This window comes from Electrophorus electricus, chromosome 11 (genome assembly GCF_013358815.1).
Source record: "Electrophorus electricus isolate fEleEle1 chromosome 11, fEleEle1.pri, whole genome shotgun sequence".
Classification (NCBI taxonomy): Eukaryota; Metazoa; Chordata; class Actinopteri; order Gymnotiformes; family Gymnotidae; genus Electrophorus; species Electrophorus electricus.
The window spans coordinates 23,913,671-23,923,670 of record NC_049545.1 but is presented as its reverse complement, the minus strand read 5'-3'; the positions used below and the strand labels follow the sequence as shown (position 1 = coordinate 23,923,670).

At 44.4% G+C, this 10,000-nt stretch overlaps 1 protein-coding gene across 2 annotated transcripts in view; it reads left to right on the top strand.

Moving 5' to 3' along the window:
* Positions 1-10,000, top strand: part of bnc2 (basonuclin 2) — a 161,189-nt gene that overhangs the window by 65,104 nt on the left and 86,085 nt on the right. The window lies entirely within an intron of this gene.

Here is a 10,000-nt window from a genome sequence, read left to right as displayed (position 1 = left end):
ACTGTAGCTTGGGTGACGCCGCGTGGGTCCAGCTCTCGTGCCCAAGCAGCCGTCTAATTGACTTCACGTGCTCGAAGCGCGAAGCCTCGACGTGGACTGAGAAGTAAAGAACTTTCGTCAATTAACCGCCTGTAAAACGCCAAAGACGCCGTGCTTGATTTAACCCAAAATTTCAACGGAATTTTGCTCATGCACATAAAAGTCATCGCGTGTGGCACGGTCTGCTTTATGTCCGCGCGAAGCCTTGCGCGGAACGGGGAGACATACCTCAGTCGCGCAGGGAGGGGGTTACGTGGGCGTTATTTGGCAACCTCGGTAATGTGCGGTGGGAGAGGTGGAAGGGGGTAGTTCGCTTACAATTAATCATCTGGGTCGGACCCTCCGTGCCATGCACAGGGTGTTACACGACCGGGGCGCATCAGACTCATTTACGCAACGACTGGGATCTGTCGAGTTTGTTGAGAAACTCCTTTTTTTCCTCTTTTGAGCAGTGGGTCTTTGGGGGAGCACGTTTTTCAGAGACGTACTGACAGGAAACATACCAAATGCCTTAGTGAAGTACAATAAGTTTAATTTATTAATACCGTTGTTGTTGGTCAACTTAATAAGGATATCTGAATAGAATATCTACGTCTAACTATAAAAACATTAAGAGTCATCTAAAGTTACACATAGCTTAAAAGCTTTTTCTAAGCATCTGTATTTTCGTGACTGAGCTCAAATAACCGCAGCACGCGGGAGGACGAGGCTATAAAGTTGATTGCAGTGGGGTGGCGCGTCCGCTCAGGTGTAAGCGCACATCTGCAGGGACGCGCACGTGCACCCTTGCTAGATGCACGCCGTGGTTCCACCGTAATAAGCCGTGGGACTCGACCTACCCTTCCTCGCGCCACTCGTACATGTCGTACATGTTCGGTGGGCATGAGAGTTCTCACCATCAGCGCCTGACAGACTCTTTTACTGGAATCTAAGCGATAATGACTTCTGTTTGCAGAGGCTGCAGCGCCTTGGGCATTGAGAGAAACGAGCACGCGAACTGCACATCTCTTTCACTAAACTCCCGCGGCGTCTCCGCGTTTCCTCGCAGTGACGTGATGTACGACCGCGTGGTGATCGCTGCTTGGGTAAATTATTTCGCCACAATTGACCCGAACACGACGGCAGTCTATAAATGACTCAAAATGGTCAATTGATTTTACTGTCCAATAGCGCGGACAGTACGACGCGTGTCATGCACTCGTTTGTGCGCCGGTGCACGTGCCCGGTCCGGCTCACAGGTGTCTGACGCGGTGTTTCCTGTCCGCAGACCGCCGTCTGCCTTTCTGCTGTTACAAACGATGCAGAAAACATGAGCATATGCCTTTCATGCAAGTCCTGATCATTTCAGATAATCTCAACCATCTTTTAACCACGCAGTGTTGGTAAATCAAAACACAAACTAACACCGCCATTGTCGAGCTGACATGTTGTAAGGACTCATTATAAAATGATTAAAAATAAAAAAGGCAAAGGAGAAGAAAAATGTAAACAAGGTACATAAACAGAACTGCAGGCAATATTAGAAAACACTGTGCTACATGCGTGTTCTTTTGTGGGGGAAAAAGGTAATAGTAATTATTGCTATTACCAGTTAAATGAATTTTCGCTTTGAGTGGGATAAATCAGTGACGCCTTTGTATCGTGTTGTTATTAATATAACATTATTGTGTAGGATAATTATTATAATTCGATTTTTTTAAAACTCTAGAAGTAATTGTCACGTGCATTCATCTGATTTTAAAAACACATTTTCCAGGTTGCTATGGCAAGTGAGTGACTTCGACATAGTTGTTTTTTTTAACGAAAAAAAAACCTATCTGTAGTTTGCTCGTGCCATGGTATGTCTTCCAGAGAGGACTAAAAATTCACTTTGATCTGTTATTCCACCGAATACCTCGACACTCACACGGGGACATTTGCGGTCCAGAGCTTTCGACTATATTTGTTACTGCGTGTTCGGATTATTATTGACCTCTGCGGGTTAAAGCGCACGCGGTTAGGTGAGCGCGCATTCTTAATTGGTCCTTCCCGATAATCCCGTGCACTAAAGCGACATTAAAGCGCGTCATTGGATTTTACAGTGTGTTACGAAGCACGCGCTTTCACCGGAGCCGCTCGCGCGACGCAGGGTTAAGGCGCCTCCGCAGAAGCTGCTCAGATGGGGACATTCCGTCCGTTCCTTTCTCTGATGTACACGACCCGCGCAGCCAGAAACGCGAACGAGCGGCTGAAAGTCGCTCTTTTTAATCATTCGTGTGAGTTATGCGTCTTTTTCTGAAGAGAACCGAAAGAATTCATATGTTCAACGTTTGAAAAAAAAAACATTAATAAAATAAAAATATCCAAATATTAATAATAACACCAAAAACACAATAATAATAATAATAATAATAATAATAATAATAATAATAATAATAATAATAATAATAACAACGAAAACAACAATAATACATTTCAACAGTAAATAGCCCGATAGAGAGATGGTATTTAAAAACTGATAAAGACAATTATTTATTTTGGATCCACTGAACTCTCCAATAAATTAATTCTTATATAGGTTTTAGTATTGTATTTCTAATAAAATATTTGTTAATGAGAAGTTATTTTTATGAAATAGTTTCCTTTAAAATAACACAATCTTAAAACAATATAGAATATTTTTATTTAGTAATTTCTTGATGAAAAGAATCGCAGCCACGCTTTTTTAACCAGTAGGAAAGAAATTCATGGTGAATGCACAAATCAAGGGGCTAAAAAATCAGATGCGAAGAGAAGAGGTGACGTGTCGGGTACAAATAAGAATGAAATGGCACGATAATCCCCAAGTACATGATTTGGATATTCCAGCGCAGTTATGAAGCCGAGAACATTTTAAAAGAGCAGCCCGTTCATGTAAACATCCGCACGAGACCGGATTCGCTCGATATATAGATATTTTAGATAGATTGGTTTACGCCTAGTTCATTACCAGCTATTGATCCTATTTGTAATTTTTCTTTTATGTTCTGTCTTTCACACACACACACACACACACACACACACACACACACACACCCCTTTTAGCCGTGGAACGCGAACAGTGGTGAGAACTTTGAAATTGCGTGCAGCCAGTAGCTGTGAGGATAATCTGTCGCGAGAGGATCCTTGGGGTTTACGCAGAGCTGCGGAACTTTTCCTGTTGCAGCGGAGAGCGTGCGTGCTCGCGCTGCTCTCCCAGAGTCTCGCACATCATCTCTCATGTAATAAAAGCGCAAATACGACGCAGGCGCTTCCGTGTCTCTGGCATCGGAGATTTATTTGTTACTGTAAGCGGAAGAACTGAAAGAATGTTTGTTTATCCCCGCGCGTAATTGAGTTAATATTATCCTTTTCCAGTGGCCTCTTAAACTCTTATTTGTGTGTATGTGTATGTGATCACGGGTCTGAGTAGTGTATAATAATGCCTTTATGTGTCAGCATATGTATATTTCAGTATACATGTTCACAAGTGGAGGTTTTGTGTGTGTGTGTGTGTGAGAGAGACAGAGAGAGCGTGAGATTCGTGATGTGTGCGGAGCCTGTGTGAAGCTGCTATTTGCTGGCTTTGGAGAGACAGTGAGTGAGGGATAAGTGTGAAAGAGAAGCGATGAGTGGAGAGATGGAAAGGAGAGAGACGTTTCTCTGTATCTTCTCAGTAGAATGAAACCACACAGCAAACAAACAAACAAAACCAAAACCCAAGCTTGCTGGAGGATGTGCGAGACAAGCACTGGCATCCCCCTGTACCGAGAGCAGAGAACCTGCAGGGGTAGCCGAGGAGGGGCCCAAGGGTCCCCCGAGGGCCCCGGCAATGCACTTAACCACTGACCTCGGGAATTAATGGGCCACAGTGAGTGAAGTGATCTCACCTGGCTTCACAGTGCTTCATTACACTAATTCCTGCAGACCATACAAGAGAGTGAGAGAGAGAGAGAGAGAGAGAGAGAGAGAGAGAGAGAGAGAGAGAGAGGAGTGATAAGTTGAGTGAATTGTTTTAAGGGCAACTGTGGCTCATTGAACATGTTCACTATGAGCAAGTGAGAGAGAGAGAGAGAGAGAGAAAAAAATGAGAGAGTGAGAGAGCGGGAGAGCAAGTGAGAGAATGAGAGAGAGTGAGAATGAGTGAGTGAGAGTGATAGAGAGAGAGGTTGAATGTTTTGCGGTTTTATCCCTGTCCTGTGGTGTCTGTTACACAGACCTGCTCTATGTCCTCTGCCTCAGAATGATTTTTTCCCTTTACTTTAATTTGTGGAATCCTGAATTCAGTATATAAATTAATTTGCTCTTAATAAACATTTGCAGGTGTAGTTTGTAGCTGTTTCCGTTTCAAGTCCCCTTTAATATTCATGCTCTCCTTGCTTCAATTTTCCCATTTGCGATGCCGTTTTGGAATATTAAAACTGAAACGCTCTGGAGAAATACCAGCGCTCTCTTTTATTGTGGCGGAATTAAACATATCTGTCTCGAAGACTTTTCACCTGTGTTGTATTTTAAATTTAAATGTTACACACATTGCTCCACAGCGGCGGCGTTTCTGGGTCGTCTATAAATTTGATTTTCTTAATTAATATCTCTCATTCAGTAGCTCATTGTGTCATGAGAGAGAGCAAAAGAAAAGGGAGAGAGAGACCGAGCGAGAGGAGAGGGGGAGAGAGGGGAGGTTCACGCGCTTTTCTATTGTTGGCGTATTGCCAGCGCTTCCTAGGCGTCCCAGGTCTTTCGCCGTGGGGACGCGCCCTCTCTGAAGTCCACGCATATCGATCTGTTTCAGACTGGTATTCAGCTCCACCACCCCCCACAGCTATGAGCTAACAGGCCGCGCGAGAAGGCGTAGGCTGACGTTTGGGAGTGGACTGTCCCCCCGGATGAGTACCCATGACTGATCAATAGCTGACACCGAGACCATCTCCGGCAGGGTCAGACAGCGAGAGCTGGCTGTCGTGGGGGAGGAGGTGGGTGGAAGTGGGTGGGGGTGGTGGGTGGAGGTGGTGGGTGGAGGTGGGGGTGGTGCGGGTCAACTCACACTCCAGTTCCGGAGTACTGCAGCTCTTTCCCCAGAGAGCAGGAAGAAGTGAGGCTGGCCTCTACCTAATGATGCCCAGTTAGGACACTGTGTGTGTGTGTGTGTGTGTGTGTGTGCATATGAGTGTGTGTGCATGCGTACATGCATGTTTGTGTGTGTGTGCACGCATGTATGTGTGTGTGTGCGTGTGCGTGTGTGTGTGTGTGTGTGTGTGCTTGTGTGTGTGTGCGTGTGCGTATGTGTGTACATGTGTTTCTTTAGGCATGTGAGCACATCTGTCGTGTGCTTATCTGGGGAGTGTGTGGTGAAACAGAGGCGCTTTCTCTGCTGACATTTCTCAAGATTCACTCTCCTAAACCCCAGGGGGCGCTCTACCAAACCAGCCTAACACACAATACACCAGCCTAACACAATCAAATATGCACACCACACCAGCCTTACACACATTTCATCAGCCTAACACACGCTTCACCAGCCTAACACAATTAAATATGGTCTAACACACTCAGACACATTAACACTCAGGTCTGACACACTCAGACACACCCAACAAAGCTGAATAAACGTGGTGGTAAATTACAATATCAGCATCTACTGCAAAAATCATTGTCATATTAGTCTTTAATTTACTTTCATTTTAATTCTGTCCTCAGCATTGTTTTTATCATCATGTCCTCAATGTTGTTGGTGGTTTTTGGTTAATTTGACACCAGATGTGTTCATGAAGGCAAAATCTTTTACCTGAAATACAGAACTGTGATAATGATTTCTGTATTCTCTAGAAATTTCCTCATATGACTTTATCAGTATCTAAAAATGTTATAAATTGACCATGCAGACAGTTAGACCTCACAACCACCCTGGCAAATTATCAAAGATAATGTTTTATAATGAGCAGAAACCCTCTAGTTTGACTGAACAGAAGCACACTCAGACATACTGCAGACGCTCCCTCTTACGTTTAGCCAGCTGGTCATTTTAAAACCCATTTCAACTTTAACATTTAATCTGAATTCTTCCTTCTTTGTAATTGGCCTTTGTTATGCTGTTGGGATTTCAGCGCTCAGGTTTGGGACTCCAGGTCAGGAGGTGTCACTCAGCCAGTCTCTGGCTCTCACGTTCAGTGTGCCGGTGGTTATTGTGTATGATGTCCGGGGCTAAGTGACCAAGATCGAAGATAATGTCGCTATTCACGAAGAGAAAGTGGAGAGCGTGACTCTTTTCTTTTCAGAATTGGGGATTATTTTTCTTGCTGGGGTGCTTGTGTAGGAGGGAAGTGTTTGGCTGGAGGGGAAACCTCTGTTTCAATAGTGCGGGAGACAGGATGTCACCACCCTCAGACAGGGCTGGTGACACGGGACACAGGACCTGCTCCACAGCATGGCTCGTTAGTGGCCTCTGTGTGTGTGTGTGTGTGTGTGTGAGTGAATTCTATAGCTGACCCAGCAGGTAAACACACACACACACACACACACACACACACACACACACGGACACACATACACACAAACATGGCAACTGTTAATCAGTGATTTTCTCCCTTGTTCTCTCATAGTCCATGCATGACTGCAGGCATGAATGTACAGAACACACAGACTCATACACACTTACACACGTGCTCACACACACACACACTCACACATGCACTCACACACTCTCTCTCTCACACACACACACACACACACACTCTCATACACACACATACACACACACACACACACACACACACACTGAGATAAGCTGGACTTACCGTTGCTGTCGTGCACTATGGCAAGTGGAAGCTGAGGTTCGGAAGCTTCCTGTAGTCTAGAGCGTTCCTTATAGCTCCGGATTATATCCCAAAAGCACCATACGTTCAAGATCATCTGAGAGAGAGAAAGAGAGAGAGAGTGTTCAGTGTGATACTCGCTCTACCATCGAACGATGACATTTGTGTTGCAGAGGAAGAACACACCCCAAACAACACACACACACCCACACCCACACAACCTACACATCAATGACAAAATTAAGCTCCTGGTCTTTGTAAGAGTTGTGAGACTGTACGTTAGAAACACCTTTTCTAATAATGGAGCTAAGATGAAATTTCAAACTAGGAATTCTGAACTTATGTCTGACTCAAGTGTCATTTCATTTTATGTTAGAAAGAACGTATTGATTAAAAAACATTTATTAGCAGGAGAAGTGCGCTGTAGGATTATAGCTTTCTATTCTGTCTCTATTATTCTTCATTTTTGTTGTTGATGGTAACCAGTGCCACCAGCACGCTGAGAGGCTGTTCCTATTTCTGCTGACTCTGTTATTCTGGCTTGTCTCAGATGGCTAAGAGGGTAATTTGTCCCATCAGCGGTGGACGGACTGAAGAAAATCGCTCTCTTCTCTTAAGGAACACACTCTCTCATTTTCCAGGCCGCTGCGTGGTTTTCCAGTGTCGCCATAATTTTATCTAATGTTATGGTTGATTTCCTATTATTATTACTACTGCCATCATTATTGTTATAGTTACTGATGTGTGTAGGTAATGATGGTAATTTGGGGTGGTTTGGGTGCTCCGGGCGCTCTCGCTCCTCTCTACGTCGTCGGGAAGCAGCGCTCTTCTCGAACCTTTAATCACAACTCGTGTTTTCCTATGTTGTGTCCTGCAATTAGCATGGCTGAAAACAGGTAAACGTTCAAATAGAGTTTTCCCCAGGAAAAGCAATGTGTGTGTGTGTGTGTGTGTGTGTGAAGGGTGGTAAATGCTGGTGAAGAAATACTCTTTTGCAGCTCGATTCCACACACACACATCTAGGTTAAAGATACAGCTATATATATATATATATATATATATATATATATATATATATATATATATATATATATATATATATATATATATATTTATATTTATTTATTTTTATTTTTTTTGTTCCTCTCTTGTTTCACTTTCCTATCTTAAATGCTATGGCTGTTCTTTGCTAAGATAATTTCATATTATTAATAGCTACATCTTTAGAGCGAGAGAGAGTGAGAGAGAGTTCTTTCCCTGTTGCATCGAGAGACGTGTTTACTGAACATATGCAAGCATTCACTTGTTCTTGCCCTGCATGCTTAAAGATGTTTGTGCAGTTAGATTAATTGGGTTTAATGGCAACTGTTAAATGCAGCTGTTTAAATGTGTGTGGTGTGTGTGTCCTTTAATGAGTGTGTTGTCCTGGGCTCAGGAATCTGTTGTGTGTGCTCTGGCTGGTACTAATCTGAACAATATCCTTGTACTAGAACTGGTGCCGAAAAGGAGGATAACGCCTTGTGTTTGTGTGCATTTGAGTTAGACAGTGTGTGTGTATACATTTGAGTTAGTATGTTAGACAGTGTCTGTGTGAGTCTGTGTGTGCGTGTGTGTGTATACATTTGAGTTAGTATGTTAGACAGTGTCTGTGTGAGTCTGTGTGTGCGTGTGTGTGTATACATTTGAGTTAGTATGTTAGACAGTGTCTGTGTGAGTCTGTGTGTGCGTGTGTGTGTATACATTTGAGTTAGTATGTTAGACAGAGTGTGTGTGAGTCTGTGTGTGCGTGTGCGTGTGTGTGTATACATTTGAGTTAGTATGTTAGACAGAGTGTGTGTATGTGTGTTCAGGCAGGTGGTGCGTGGACGTCTCATCCCTGTTAAACAGTTTGTTAAACAGTCATCAGAGACACCAGTGCACACACGTCACACTGCACAGCCGTCCCTGGTCCTAGCAGGGCCCCGGGCAGCTCACGGCCACTCTGTCCCTCGGCACAGTTACGGGGACACACTGCACAGCCGTGCCTGGTCCTAGCAGGGCCCCGGGCAGCTCACGGCCACTCTGTCCCTCGGCACAGTTACGGGGACACACTGCACAGCCGTGCCTGGTCCTAGTAGGGCCCCGGGCAGCTCACGGCCACTCTGTCCCTCGGCACAGTTACGGGGACACGACCTGCTGCGTGAGGTCACAGCCATCGTGTTTGCGTCTCCCCTTAAAGGACTTTAACTACATCTTTTCTTTTCTCGTGTTTTGTAGTGTGTTTGTCCTGGTCAGCACACGGCCGGTGCTGAAACTTCTAGCACTTAATGACATGAATGCTTCTCTCTTGTGTGGCTGTAATATGGTTCACCTGTGTGTGTGTGTGTGTGTGTGTGTGTGTGTGTGTGTGTGTGTGTGTGTGTGTGTGTGTGTATGTAAAATCGCTCACCTGTGTGTGTGTGTGTGTGTGTGTGTGTGTGAGTGTGTGTGTGTGTGTGTGTGTGTGGATGTAAAATGGCTCACCTGTGTGTGTGGGTGTGTGTGTAATATGGCTCACCTGTGTGTGTGTGTGTGTGTGTGTGTGTGTGTGTGTGTGGATGTAATATAGCTCAAATGATTGTATGTGTGTGTGTGTGTGTGTGTGTGTGGATGTAATATGGCTCAACTGTGTGTGTGTGTGTGTGTGTGGATGTAATATGGCTCAACTGTGTGTGTGTGTGTGTATGTAAAATGGCTCACCTGTGTGTGTGTAATATGGCTCACCTGTGTGTGTGTGTGTGTGTGTGTGTGTGTGTGTGTGTGTGTGTGTGTGTGTGTGTGATAAAGAGCAAACTCTGGACACCTCACTCACAATATCTGTCATAAAGAGTTTAGTATGTTCATAAACAGTTCATGACCAGTTCATAAAGTGTTCATAGTAGTGTGAGGCATGGACTGGGATTAACATGTTTCTGGTCTAGTTTTCCCATTTAGGACACTTCCACTAGCAGCTCAGGGATTCTCTATCCAGAACGCTTTCCGTCTGTGGCCCTGAAACCATGGCGGTACTTTTTAAGCATCGAAGTGTAAAATGTACAACTGGAGCACAGACATTTACATTCTAGTCCAAATGGCTAAATTACACACCACTACAGTCAGATATGAAGACATCTGGAGAGCTAGAATTTGGGAGA